A 15,664-nucleotide genomic window follows, 5' to 3' on the forward strand; every position below is an offset into this window, starting at 1 on the left:
TGGACATTTTAACAATATTGGTTCTTCCAGTCCATGAGCATGGAATATCTTTCCATTTGTTTGTGTCATCTTCAATTTCTTTCATCAGTGTTTTATAGTTTTCAGAGTCTAAGTCTTACCTCGGTTAGTTTTATTCTTAGGTATTTTATTCTTTTTAGTGTAATTGTAAATGGGATTATTTTCTACATTTCTTTTTCTGCTACTTCATTATTAATTATAGAAATGAACAAAATTTCTATATATTTAGTATCATGACTTTACTGAATTCGTTTATCAGTTCTAGTAGTACTTTTGTAGGTGGAGTCTTGAGGATTTTCTATATGTAGGATCATGTTATCTGCGAATAGTGAAAGTTTTACCTTACTAATTTGATTTTTTTCTTTTCTTTTTGGTCTAATTGGTGTGGCTAGATCTTTGACTACTATGTTGAATAAAAATGGTGAGAATGGACATTTTTGTCTTATTATGTGGAAGTATTTTTACTCTAAAATTTCTTTGGTGAGAGTTTTTATCCTAGATGGAAGTGATGCTTTTGTCAGATGCTTTCTCTGCATCTATTGAAATGATCATATGACTTTTATCCTTTGTCTTGTTAATGTGATGTATCATGTTGATTTTGAGCTTACTGAACTACCTTTACTTCCCTGGAATAAATCCCACTTGATTGTGGTGAGTGATTTTTTTTTTTTTTTAATGTACTGTTGTATTCTGTTTGCTAATACTTTGTTATGGATTTTGCACCTGTGTTCATCAGAGATAGTGGTTTTTAATTTTCTTTCTTCGTAATATCTTTGTCTGGTTTTTGTATCAGGGTAATGCTGGCCTCATGGAGTAAATTTGGGTAATGCTGGCCTCATAGAGTACTTGGGAAGCTTTTGTTTCTCTTCTGTTTTGGGGGGAATAGTTTGAAAAGAATAGGTATTAACTTTAACTGTTCTGTAGAGTTTACCAGAGAAGCTTTATGGACTTTTGTTTGCTGGGAGTTTTTTTTTTTTTTTTTCCAATTTATTTATTTTCAGAAAAACAGTATTCATTATTTTTTCACCACACCCAGTGCTCCATGCAAGCTGTGCCCTCTATAATACCCACCACCTGGTACCCCAACCTCCCACCCCCCCGCCACTTCAAACCCCTCAGATTGTTTTTCAGAGTCCAGGGGCGCCTGGGTGGCTCAGTGGGTTGAGCCGCTGCCTTCGGCTCAGGTCATGATCTCAGGGTCCTGGGATCGAGTCCCGCGTCGGGCTCTCTGCTCGGCAGGGAGCCTGCTTCCTCCTCTCTCTCTCTCTCTCTCTCTGCCTGCCTTGCTGCCTACTTGTGATCTCTCTCTGTCAAATAAATAAATAAAATCTTTAAAAAAAAAAAAAAGATTGTTTTTCAGAGTCCATAGTCTCTCATGGTTCACCTCCCCTTCCAGTTTACCCAAAAGCACATACCCTCCCCAATGTCCATAACCCTACCCCCCTTCTCCCAACCCCCCTCCCCCCAGCAACCCACAGTTTGTTTCGTGAGATTAAGAGTCACTTATGGTTTGTCTCCCTCCCTATCCCGTCTTGTTTCATGGATTCTTCTCCTACCCACTTAAGCCCCCATGTTGCATCACCACTTCCTCATATCAGGGAGATCATATGATAGTTGTCTTTCTCCGCTTGACTTATTTCGCTAAGCGTGATACGCTCTAGTTCCATCCATGTTGTCGCAAATGGCAAGATTTCGTTTCTTTTGATGGCTGCATAGTATTCCATAGTGTATATATACCACATCTTCTTGATCCATTCATCTGTTGATGGACATCTAGGTTCTTTCCATAGTTTGGCTATTGTGGACATTGCTGCTATAAACATTCGGGTGCACGTGCCCCTTTGGATCACTATGTTTGTATCTTTAGGGTAAATACCCAGTAGTGCAATTGCTGGGTCATAGGGCAGTTCTATTTTCAACATTTTGAGGAACCTCCATGCTGTTTTCCAGAGTGGTTGCACCAGCTTGCATTCCCACCAACAGTGTAGGAGGGTTCCCCTTTCTCCGCATCCTCGCCAGCATCTGTCATTTCCTGACTTGTTGATTTTAGCCATTCTGACTGGTGTGAGGTGATACCCATTGTGGTTTTGATTTGTATTTTGCTGGGAGTTTTTTAATTACTGGTTCAGTTTCTTTGCTGGTAATTGATCTGTTCAAATCTTCTATTTTGTCCTGCTTTCATTTTGAAGATTAATATATTTGTAGGTATGTATCCATTTCTTCTAGGTCATTCACTTTGTGGGCCTGTAATTTTTTATAATATTCTCCTGAAATCCTTTGTATTTCTGTGGTGTCAGTTGTTAATTCTCCTCCTTCATCTGATATTAGTTACTTGAGTTCTCTCTCTCTTGTTTTGATGAGTGTTTTGATGAGTCTGGCTAAAGGTTTACCAATTTTGTTTATCTTTTCAGCGAACCAGCTCCTGGTTTCATTGACCTATTCTATTGTACAGGTGTGTGTGCATGTGGGGGTCTGTGTATGTATTTTTGCTCTAGTCTTTATTATTTATTTTCTTCTACTGGCTTTGGGTTTTCTTTGTTCTTTTCCTCTCTCCTCTACCTTTAAGGTTAGTTGGAGGATTTTCTTGTTTTTTTGAGGTAGGGTTGTGTTGCTGTAATCTTTCCTCTTAGAATTTTGCTACATCCCAAAGATTTTGGGCTCTTTATCTTCAGTTTTCCTTGTTTCCATGTAGGTTTTCATTTCTTGTTTGATTTCTTCATTGACCCATTCAATGTATAGTAACATGTTATTTATTCTCCTTGTTTTTTGTTCTTTCCAGATTTTTACTTGTGATTGATTTCTATTTCCATTCCCTTATGTTCAGAACAGATGCATGATATGATTTCAGTCTTTTTTAAAATTTATTGAGATTTGTTTTGTGCCCTAATGTGTAATCTGTTTTGGGGAGGTATACCACATGTGTATGAAAATAATGTGTAATCTGTTGGTTTTGGATAGAACATCCTGAGTATTTTTTTTAGGTCCATATGGTCCAGTGTGTTATTCAGAGCCATTGTTTCCTTGTTCACTTGTCTGGGTGACCTGTCTGTTGATGCAAGTGGGGTGTTAAAGTCTTCTGCTGTTACTATATTACTGTTGATTTCTTTCTTTATGTCTGCTGCTAGTTGATTTATGTATTTTGGCGCTCGCACATTGAGTGCATAAATAGTTAAAATTGTTGCATGCTCCTGTGGGATTGTTCCTGTATCATTTTGTAGTGTCCTTTGTTTCTTGTTACAGTCTTAAATTCTAAATTCTTTTTTTTTTTTTTTTTGGATATAAGTATTGGTTCCCCAGCTTTCTTTTCATTTATCTTTGCGTGTAAATGTTTTCCATCCCTTCCCTTTGAATATGCATGTGTCTTTAGGTCTGAAGTAACTGTTAGGCAGCATAAAGATGGCCCTTACTTTTTTATCCATTCAGTCAACCAATATCTTTTGACTAGAACATTAATCCGTTTACATTTAAGGTAATTATCATTAGATATGTACTTAATGGCATTTGTTACTTGTTTAATGGTTGTTTTTGTAATTGTCTGTTTTCCCCTTGCTCTCGTATCTTGTGGTTGTATGTCCTTTAGCAGTATGCTTTTATTCCATTCACTTTAAAAAAAAAAAAGATTTTATTTATTTATTTGACAGAGAGAGAGCACAAGTAGGCAGAGTAGTGGACAGAGGGGGAGGGAGAAGCAGGCTCCCTGCTGAGCAGAGAGCCCAATGTGGGGTTGGATCCCAGGACCCTGGGATCATGACCTGAGCCAAAGGCAGAGGCTTAACCCACTGAGCCACCCAGGCACCCCTTCATTCACTTTTTGTGTGTCTGTTACAGGTTTTTGATTGGTGGTTACCATTAGGTTCATATATAGCATCTTATGCAGATGACAGTTAAGTTTGAACTCATTCTAAAAGCACTGAATTTTTACTTCTGTGCATATTTTATATGATTACATACTTAATACCATTTTACTTTGTATATTTCATGACTGAATTTTATAGGTATAATTGATACTACTGATTTTGTGCTTTAATTGCTGCACAGGTTTTTTTTTTTAAGTGATTAATCTATGTTTATATTTACCTGTGGAATTTCATAATTTTCTTACTGCTGATTATTGCCTTTTCACTCAAAAAATTCTCTTTAGTATTTCTTGTGAAGCTGACTTAATGGTGATTAACCCCTGTAACTTTGTTTGGGAAACTCTGTCCTGTTCTGAATGATAATTTTTCTGGGTAGATATTCGCAGTTCCACATTTTATTCTTTTCAGGACTTATATCATGCCACTCTCGTCTAGCCAGCAGTTTCTGCTGAAAAACCAGAGAGATTTTCAGCTATTATTTATTTAGATAAATTTTCTGCCCCTTTTTCTCTTTCTGGGATCCTTATAAATTGCACGCTAATATGCTTGATGATGTTGCTGGTTTCCCTTTACAGATTTTCATTTTTTCTTGTTCCTTTTACTTTTTGCTGCTCAGCTGTGTTGCTTTCCATTATTCTGGACTCCAGGTCACTTATGGGTTCTTCTGCCTCCTCTAATCTACTGTTCATTGCCTCTAATTATTTTTTTTCCAGTAAGCCCTCTAGGGTATTTTAAAATTTATTGCAGTAGTCCCAGCTCACTGAAATTAATAGAAAAATTAGAATATTTGAAGAATATCTTCATAAAAATAAAAAATGAAAATGAAGGTACAACCAAAGCAAGTTTAGCTGGTTTTTAATGCATTGAGAAATGTTACAGTACTGCTCATTTTATTTGAATAGTCAGTGTAGAGTGTGAAATGACTGAGAATTACTCCCTGTGAAGAACCCGTATGGGAGAACTTCAGGTGAAAAGATTTTAAAGAAGTTGAGAAAACACTAATCAGTACAACCTGAAGTAGAGTCCACTAAGGTGTGTTTTAACTGATAGTGACAAAAATACACGCGGATCAGAAAAAGGCTTAGTTGGACAGCTTACACAGCTAGTGCACATGGAGGTGTTGAATGCCCATGGCCATTTTAAGTTGCTAAAAATTGAAGCTGGAGATCCTGACCTGCCCAGTTCCATGGATGTTTGATGACTTAGCAAATCAGAGGTAAAGATTTATTGTGATTTTTTTTTTTTTAAACATTGGGGCTGCTTTTGAAATTTTTCAAGACACTCACTTACTCACCAGACACTGACTAATCTGGCAGATAACTTTTGCTGCAAACTTGGTAATGCTTCCACCTGAATTCAGTCAGAACTACAAGTCAGTGCTTATATGTGAGATTCACATCTGAGATTTATATTTATACATCAAGTCATTTTGGTGACAACTACTATTGTTTGAATCATAGGTAACGTCAGGCTGCCTTTTTATTTCCCTGCTGTCAAAAATTAAAAACTAAGGTATGTATTTCCAACAAAAATTAGCAGTAGATATATTTTCTGAGCTTATACCCAGTTCCAGTAGCATATTTCAGAACTTTATGCAATTGGAAAGAAGATGTCCATATTTCATAATCCATTTAATTGTGCAAATGAGGAGTGTTTTCACTCAGTCTTCATTTGGAAGTGATTAATCTACCACGTAATGTCATGTTAAAAAGCAAACATCAGGAGAAGAATATAGTAGACTTGCATACTTACCTACCAGTTGATGACTATATTAAGTTAAAATCATTTGCTCAGGGATTCGTATCAGTATTTGACACTACTTCTGAGAAAAAAATTTCAAATAGAATATGTAAGATCTCATTATAGGCCAGTAATTAGTAGAAGAAACTTTACAGTCAGTTTTGATGAGGGGGAGCACTGACTTTAAACCCCAGTTAAGCAAGAATTTTATCCCTATAAAAAGAATTTCATTCTTTTTAGTGGATTTGTATTACAAAGAAAATTTGTGCTCTGTTTTCATTACCATTATATTTAGATTTTTTTAAAGGTAAAATTTATGAGAATTTGTTTTCTCTCTGTATTATTCTCTTTTGTTTTTCTATATATATTATGCTTTGATATCTTGAGGCCTTGTGGACCCTGGAGGGATAGCCTTTCCCAAGGCCAGGCAATTTCTAGAGATAGTAAAAGACTCACCTATTAGAGCGCCTTTCATATGCACACCAAACAATACATAACCTCTACCCCCCGACATCATCCTTACAGAGATCTTACACTATGGCCACTGTTCCCTCTGCCCTCATTACCCGTGGGCCAGGAACAGGTAACTAGGGACAGTCCCTATGTCCTAGTAAAGAGAAAATTAGTCTTGTTGGCTTTTTTTTTACAGCAGAAATAATTTCACATTAATTTATCAACCTTTTAAACTGTACTAAATATTAAGAAAACAAAGAAGGTAGAAGAAATTATTCCTTCCTTCAATTTGTACAGATAAAATGCATATACAGAAGAAAAGATAAAGCCCTCTATTTTTTGGCTATTGAGAATCCATTTTTTATTTGGCATAGTTATTGTTTATAGTCTTTTTTTTTCCCTTAGGATTTTATTTTTAAGTAATCACTACACCCAGAGTGGGGCTTGAACTCACAACTGCAAGATCAAGAGTTGCATGCTCCACTGACTGAACCACCCAGGCGCTCCTGTTTAGAGTCTTTATCTACAACTTTGTGGAGATGTTACAATGAATGTAATTTTAACTTGCGGCTTATATTAAATATACCGAGAAAATGCTGACCTGGTCCAAGTGATTTATCATCTCTATTTGTATAATTTTAAGACATGAATTTGTTTTAGCTCATGAATTTTAAAATACATAAAAGATCATTAAGTGGAGTTTATGAAGAATAAACTTTATTTTTTAGAGTATTTTTAGGTTCACAGCAAAACTGAGGGGAAGGCATAGAGATTTTCTTGGTATCTCCTCCCCCAGCACATGCATACCCACCCCCCCACCCCCCCGCTATTATCCACATCCCCCACCAGAGTAGTACTTTGTTACTACCGAGGAACCTACTTTAACACACCATTATCACCTGGAGTCCATAGTATACATTATGGTGCACTTTTGGTGTTGTACATTCTGTGGGTTTGGACAAATATAATGACATGCCCACCAGTGTATATACAGAGTAGTTTCACTGCTTGAAAAATCCTCTGCTCTACCTGTGATCCCTTTTTCTGTAACCTTTGCAGGTACTGATCTTTCTCATTCTTTTCCTAATTTTGCCTTTTCCCAAATGTCCTGTGGTTGGAATCATACAGTGTGTAGCCTTTTCAGATTGGCTTCTTTCACTTGGCAATATGCACTTAAGGCTCCTCTATGTCTTCATGGCGTGATAGCTCATTTCTTTTTAGCACCGTATATATTCTTGTTTGGGTACACCGCAGTGTTTTTATCCATTCACTTACTGAAGAACGTCTTGGTTGCATCCAAATTTTGGCAGTTATGAATAAAGCAGCTGTAAACATCTACTTGCAGGTTTTTGTGTGGATACACATTTTCAACGCCTTTGGGTAAATACCAAGAAGTGTGTGTGCTGGTTTGTATGGTAAGACCATGTGTAGTTGTTTTTTTTTTTTTTTTAAAGATTTTATTTATTTATTTGACAGAGAGAGATCACAAGTAGGCAGAGAGGCAGGCAGAGAGAGAGAGAGGAGGAAGCCGACTCTCTGCCGAGCAGAGAGCCCGATGCGGGACTCGATCCCAGGACCCTGAGATCATGACCTGAGCCGAAGGCAGCGGCTTAACCCACTGAGCCACCCAGGCGCCCAATACTATGTGTAGTTTTGAAAGGTACTGCCAAACTGTCCTATGTGGTAGCCTTACCATGTTGTACTCCTGTCTGCAATGAGTGAGAGTCTCTGTTGTTCCACATCTTTAACAGTATTTGGTGTTGTTAATGTTTTGGATTTTGGCTGTTGTGATAGGCATATGGTGATATTTCATTCCTTAAATTTGCTTTTTCCTGATTAAGTTTATGATGTGGAGCATCTTTTCATAAAATGCTTATCTGCCATCGTGCATTTTGATGAGGTGTCTGTGAAGGTGTTTGGCCTAGTTTTTAATTGAGTAGTTTTCATTTTCTTGAACTTTCTGAGTTCTTTATTTTGGATACCCGTCCGTTCTCACGTATGTCTTTGTTAAGTACTTTCTTCCACTTCGTGGCTTATCTGTATTCTTCTGACTGATTTTGGTAGAGCACACATTTTTAACTTTAAATGAAGTCCAGTTTATCTCTTCTTTCTTTGGTATCATGCCTTTGGTGTTATATCTAAACGTTTGGTGTTGTATCTAAACCCAAGGTCACCTAGATTTTCTGTTATCTTCTAGGAGGTTTATAGTTTTAAGAATTGGATTTTTTGGAAGTTTTAATTTTTATTTTTAAATTTTAAATTATTTTTAAAAAATTTATTTGTGTGAAAAGAGAGAGAGAGAGCACAGGTGTGCACAAGCAGGGGGAGTGGCAGGCAGAGGGAAAAGCAGGCTCCCCACTGAGCAGGGAGCCCAATGCAGGAGCTGATCCTAGGACCCTGGGATCATGACCTGAGCTGAAGGCGGACACTTAACCAACTGAACCATCCAGGCATACCTAAAGTTTTAATTTTTAAGTTATAAGGTTAATACATGTTTGATGAAGAAAACCTGAGAAACACAAGAAAAAAATCACCAATAATTCCAACAGTCACAGATAATCGTTAATTTTTATTTATATCCATATATCTTTTTACAAATATTTGGAGATACTTATTTAATAGCAATTAGAATATGAAAGCTGTTGAAGTCTATTTATCTTTAAATACAAAGTGATGTTACTGTAAGTGCTAATGTCACTTATTGATGGGGAGCATATTTGATAAATCTAAGTCTCACATATAGGATTATCTAAAACATTCTTTATGAAAAGCAATCATAGAGTTTTGTAATCTGCTTTTTTGACATACTGTATCATGAACATTGTCTCACTTCAACATTTTTCTGTAACTTGATTTGGACTGCATACCATCGTAACTTACAGAGGAGTGGATTTTAAGGTTGATGAATAGGTATAAGATTTTTCATAATTTACACCCAAATTGGGATCTTGACTTACACATTACTCTGTAATTTGATTTTTTTTCCACTTAGTATATTATGACTGTTCTTCCATGTTAGCATATACACTTCTAACTTAATAATTTTATAATTTGTATAATATTTCACAGTGTGGAAGTTTCTTATTTACTCTTCTTTTTTTGATGGACTTTTGGCAACTACAAGCAGTGATATAATAAACATTATTATACATATATCCTTTTTGTGTTGGTACATTTATTTCTTTAGGGCAATTTTCCCTGTGTAGCAGTAGTCAAAGGATATATCTTTATTTTTCTTAATTAAAGTTGCCGAGTTATTTTTCAGCAAAATTACATCCATTCCAGAGTTATTCCTAAGTTTTCATAAGATTCCTGTTTTCCTGCTTTTATGTCTAAGTTAGATGGATGAAAAACGGTCTTGTCATTTTAATTCCATTTGTTTCATTGCTGGTGAGGTTTCACCATCTCTGGATGTATGAATTAGCTCTTTGCAGTTTTGTTTCTGCAGATTGCCTGTGTTTATCCATTTTTTTAACCTAGAATATTCCATGTTGGTTTGCATGTTCTTTTCACTGTAGCTCCAGGTTCCAAGAGTGTTTTCTGCATATGGTAGGCATTCATACGTAAATGAAGTAAATACTATCTGAGCATTCCATTCTTTAACCACAGTAAAGGATATTCTGTCTAGCTGTAGGATTCTTAGATTTGAGATTCTTTTTTTCTGGCCATAAGGTATTGTTCCAATATCTTCTGGTTTCTAGTGTTATTGGTGAGAAATCTAGTGATAATCTTTTCTCTCTCCTTGGTAGGCAACCGCGTCATCTTTTTCTCTGTATGATTTTTCTCTTTTTGATTAAAATTCAGTTGTTTCTGCCTGTTATCTGTAGATACATATCCTTTCCTATTACACTGTCTCCTTCTGTTCCCCTTCCCTCCACCTTCCTATTAAACTTGAATCTCAGATGTAGTGAGAGAGTTTTCTTCTCTTATTCTCTAATCAATTTGAGTTTGTTCTTCATGTGTCTTATTTCCAGTGGTGATTTTATCTCGTTGTTTTGTATCATGTAATTGTTTCTCTTTGATCTTCAGGAGTAAAATCTTTGGCTCCCATAAAGGATTATTCTTTATCATTTATTCTTTGTATTTGTCTGATTTTCCTAGTAGGAAATGTTTAGTTCTGAAAAATCTTGTTTATGTTCTCATAGTACCTCCTGAGAACCCTCAATTTTTTTCTCCATGGTTTGCTTCTATTCTTCTCATTTGTGTGGCTCATTAGTAGGATCCATATATTTTAGCTGTTTCATTTGTTAACAGAGTTTCCAGTAAAAATGGTACTGTGTTCCATCAGACACCCATAGGGGTCAGGCTTTCATGTGGGTCTCTCTGACAGTGCAGACCCCCAGATGTTGGCTAAAATGACAGCTTGCAGAGGTAGACAAGCTCTTAAAGTCTTGTTCTCTCTCAAGGGTTATTAGTCTCCTCTACTCTCTGGTGGTCTGTGTGTAGGTGTGGTGGGTGGGGGGAAGCTAATGGCTTTTTCAGACCAGGAGGTGTGGGAGTGGTTCAGTTCACCATTGCAGCCTCTACCCTAAGCCTCCTGAAGTCATCAGGGTTATGTAGACAGCCTGTGTCCACGTCCAGGATCAGTCACATTCAGCGTTGGGGGGAGTAACCGTGGGATTCTGCATTTTACGTTCCTTAGAGAACTTTGAGATCCCAGATAGTGCTGCGTGCCTCAAGGAGTGAAGAATAGCAAAGGCGTCCCTCTGCCTAGTCCCTTAGCATGTATTCTCTCTCACAAGAACTCAAGAGATCTTGGCGACCTGGTTACCTCCAGACTCATCCAGCACACACTTTGGCAACTGTACTCTGAGAGGAGGAAGAGTGATTACGAATGTGGGCTCAGTCTGTCTTAACAGGATCCAGAAGTTAACTTAAAGTAAACCATTTCTATTGTCCAACTTTTTGTTTGCCTCTGTCTACAAAAGAGATTATTTTTAATTTTCCAAAGAGATTATTTTAAATTTTCTTTTCTTCTTCTTCTCCCTCTCCTCCCCCTCCTCCTCCCCCTCCTCCCCTTCCTCCTCTTCCTCCTCCTCTTCTCCTCCTCCTCCTCCTCCTCCTTCTTCTTCTTTTTAAAGAGAGAAAGGTGAGTGAGCTGGGGGGAAGAGGGACAGAGGGAGAGAGAGAATCTCAGGCAGGCTCCACACTGGGCCACCCAGGTGCCCCTTAATTTTCATTTCTTACAATGTAATGTAGGCTAAAACAGATGGAGAACTTCTCATCAGTCATATGGTAGAAAGGCCACTGATATTTTGTAATCTGTTCAGTAAGACAGGCACTCTTCTTTGTAAATAACCATTTGTACTAAAAGATAATCTATCAAGGTGAATTTGAAAGTAATATTTGGGGCACATGGGTGACTTAGTTAAGTGTCTGACTCTTGATTTTAGCTCAGGTCATGATCTTGGGGTTGTGGGATTGAGCCCCTGCCTCAGGCTCCACGCTCAACGGAGAGCCTGTTTGAGATTCTTTTCCTCTCCCTCTGTGCTCTCTCTAGAATGAATGAAAATAAAAAAGTTAATTGTATACAACCATGGAATGGGTATTGGGTAAGTGAACTTTCCAGGTAACCAAACTTTGATTGGATTCTGAAACTTTACTGATTTTGATGATCCTTCTCCTCAAATGTATTACACCTTTTCTTAGCCTCTTACGTGAAATACATTGATTATAAATTAACTACTGAAGATTCAGAGTTATGGTAGCAAATTTTGGGGGTGTCTAGTATGTTCTAGGCTCTATTTAAATGCCTTATGTGTATTAAAATTAATTCTTCATAACAGTTCTCTAAAGTAGATTATTTTTGCCCATCATATAGTTAAGAAAGCTAAGAAAGGTTAAGTAACATGCCCAAGATCACAGAGATACCGTGTACCTAAGAGCACATGTCTGATAATGGAATTCTAAGCCATGCAGCCTTGTTCTAGAGGTCCAAAGTCTTAATTCTGCTTTACTGCCTTTCACTATTAGCCTGGTTGTTTAATCCTACTAGCTCTTATGGAATGAAGCTGAACCTACAAGGTACTTTGAAACTTGCTTTCACAAAATGTTATTGGTAGAATGTGTAGGGAAGGATACACAGTTGCATGATCTGTAGAGCAATACCACGTAACTCTGCAAATTAAGTCAGGGCCAGAGCAGCCACACTGGGTACTTTCCTTACTGTCTGACCTTCCCCACTCAAGTATTGTCATTGTGTGCTCTCACTTGTCAGTTAATACAAAATTCAATTTCTGTATCACCAACAGAACCATAGTCACTTCCTTATCAACTGGTACCTTAAAAAGAAATCTCACTTTTTTAATGGGGTGTGGGAGAGAAAATCCTTTACCATTTTAAGAATTGGTATGTATGTTTTGGGGGAGAGTGTTTTCTCTGAATTTCAGAAATATCATTTTTGTAGACATGATTCCAAGCTATAATTATCCCTAAAATTTTCCTCAATTTTAGATAGTAGATGGCCAGGCACAGGGAGCGTTAAAGTGACTTTTAATTACTGTCTCATTTTTGGACTCTGACACATTGTAGTCCAGCACTTTAGGCATATGTTCTCTGTTTTATAGCAGGAAAAAACACTGGAGTCCTTTGATTGTGCCCTCGCATCCGATCGCCAGTGCGGGGCCGAGTCCTGTCTCGAGTTTGCTACCGTGCTCTTCTGTTCTTCTCGCTGCCATAACTCGGTGCAGGTCTTTTTACATCTTACCTAGGTTGCCTACAGCTAAAACCTTTTAGCTCTTTTTTTCTCCACTCAGAGTGCATCTTAATTATGTACACTGATTTCTAAATCAGAGCTCTTACTTTTATTTTCAAACCTTTCAGTGGCTTTCTGTTGCATTCAAAGTGTGTTCCAAACACTTAGCCTGCTTCTCGGGACCTCCTGGGTTCTGGCCACAACCTGCCCTTCCAAGTCTATGTTTTCCTGCAACCTTGACTTTTCCCCTCACACCTAGCTAAATGGAAGTATAGCAACTTGAAAGTGAGCGTAACATGAATTAGAATGTAACTTACTTGTGAATAAGGGAAAGACTGTTTAATTCAGAATTCCTGTTGTGTTGTTGCATTTTGTTTTTTTTTTTTCTCTCTCTCCCAGCATGTGAATGTATTGAGTCCCCAAATCACAGCTGAAAGCAAGTCTTCTGACAGAGTGGGAGAGAGCAAGGTCGGAGGAGCCCAGGCCTGCACACAGTCCCTATTCATCTCTTTTTTCCCTTTCATTTTTAGAATGTTTTAGAAGTGATTACTGTGCAATTCTCCTGAATCTCTCTGAATTTTGTTTTCACTTCCATAACTTGATGTTCTTAGTCTTTCTTTAAATTATGCTGTTCAGTAGGATTATTATTATTCATATGTACTATTTATTGAACCATTATCTCAAATCTTGGTTTAAAGCAACCATTTGTTTACTCGTATGCTGTGACTTGCTTTGGGTTTGGTCAAGTTCTCCTGGTCTCACCTGTAGTCCCTGGTGCTTAATGATCCAAGTGGTTTCAGTCCTCGTCTGACAATCAGCGGGAGAGAGCAAAAGATGCTGCTCTAAGTACCATCTCTTTCATTTCTTTTTTCCAGATCAGCTGTATTGAGGTATAGTTTGTACGGTAAATACATGTTTTAAGTGTCCAATTGGATAACATTTGAAACCATGGCTACAATCAAGATAGTTTCCTTGTTCCTTTAAATCCCCCCCACCCCGCTGTGACCCACCTCCCTTCAACCACTCATTTCCTTTCCGTCACTACAGATTAGTATTCTGTCTTACTGATGTACTGCAACTGGTTTGACCTTCCATCTCTTGCTGGGCCTTGAGTTTTCAGTTTTTGGCTGTTCCAAGCAAACCGCTTATGAGCATTTACATACATACAAATATTTATGTGGACATATATTTCCTTTTATGGTCTGTTAGTACCCAAGAGTGAAATCACTGAATCATGAGATAAGTGAATGTTTACTTTCGAAGGAAATGCCAAGCTTTTTTCTGAAGTAGCTGTGTCATTTTGTGTTCTTTGTGGCAGCGTGTGAGAGCTCTCTTTCCCCTTTGCCAACATATGGTACGGTAGAACTTTTTAATTTTAGCTGTTCTAATGGGTGTATAGTTGTATCTCATTATAGATTTAATTTTTATTTCTCTAATGAAAAATTACTTTGAACATCTTTTTGTTTATTTCCCTTGTATGTCTTTTGTGGTAAAACATGTGTTCAAATCATTTGCTCATTTTATTGATTGGATTCTTTGCTTTCTTATTGTCAGAGTTCTAGAGTTCTTAATCTGTTTTGGGTATAAGTCCTGTATTACATATGTACTTTATAAAAAATTTCTCTCTTTTTTTTTTATAAAAAATTTCTCTCAATAGGTGTCTTGTCTTTTCATTCTCCTAGCATTGTTTTTTGAATGATTAATTTTGATAAAGTTCAGTTCATTGATTTTTTAGTTTTATGCTTCATATTTTTATATCCTTTTATAGATGTATAATATATATATGTGTGTGTATATGTATATACATATACATATAAACCCACATACACATATATATATTTTTAGGATTTATTTATTTTTAGAGAGGAACAGTGCAGCGAGGGGCAGAGGGAGAGAGAGAATACCAAGCAGAGTCATGCTGAGTACAAGGCCCGATGTGGGGGTTGGTCCCATGACCCTGAGATATGACCTAAGCTGAAATTGACTCACTTAACCAACTAAGCTGCCCATCTTGTAGAGATTTTACTATTTAGGTTAGGTTTTTATATTTAGGTCTGTGATATATTTTGAGGTAATATTGTACATGTTGCAAGGTATGGATCCAAGTTCAATTTGTTTAAAAGGTTATTGCCTCTACACTAAATTTCTTTGCATCTTTGTCAAAAACAGTTGTTCACATATATCTATGTTTTTGTCTATAATTGCTTTTATGATGTGTTTATTTGCCTGTCTTTGTTAATACAGCAACATTTTGATTAGCTTTGTAATTTGAAATCATAGTGTTAGTTTTCCAAATACTTTGTTTTCAAAATTCCTTTCACTGTTGTAGGATGTTTTATTTCCATATGAATTTTAGAATAACCTTGTTAGTTTCTTTAAACAGGATTTTTTTTGTTTGTTTTTAAGATTTTATTCATTCCAGAGAGGGAGGGAGAGCAGAGGGACGAGCAGAGGAAGAGGGACAATCAGGCTATGCGCTGAGCATGGGGCCTGACACAGGGCTTCATCCCAGGACCCTGAGATCATGACCTGAGTGAAACCAGGGGTTGGACACTTAACTGACGGAGCCATCCAGGCGCCCTAACCTTGTCAGTTTTGGGGAAAGTGCCTGTTTAGTTTTTATTGAGATTGCATTGAATCTGTGGATCTGTTTGGGGAGAGTTACCATGTTAGCATTATTGAACCTTTTGACCTATAACAAGAGAAATCTCTTGATTTATTTAGATATTTTTAACTTAAGTGTTTTATTATCAGTGTACAGCTACTTCATATCTTTTGCTAGATTTCTTCCTAAGTAGTTGCTATTTTTGATCCTGTTGAACACAACATGTTAATTTTCTGGTTGTTCTTTATGTATGTAGAAATGCACTGGATTTTTCTGTATTGATCTTATGTATCACAG

The 15,664-nt window shown here is 37.0% G+C and overlaps 1 protein-coding gene across 5 annotated transcripts in view; it reads left to right on the forward strand.

The window, feature by feature from the left end:
• RIC1 (RIC1 homolog, RAB6A GEF complex partner 1) overlaps positions 1–15,664 on the forward strand; it is a 147,431-nt gene that overhangs the window by 39,868 nt on the left and 91,899 nt on the right. The window lies entirely within an intron of this gene.

The sequence above is a fragment of the Neovison vison genome, chromosome 9 (assembly GCF_020171115.1).
Source record: "Neovison vison isolate M4711 chromosome 9, ASM_NN_V1, whole genome shotgun sequence".
NCBI classification, from domain to species: domain Eukaryota; kingdom Metazoa; phylum Chordata; class Mammalia; order Carnivora; family Mustelidae; genus Neogale; species Neogale vison.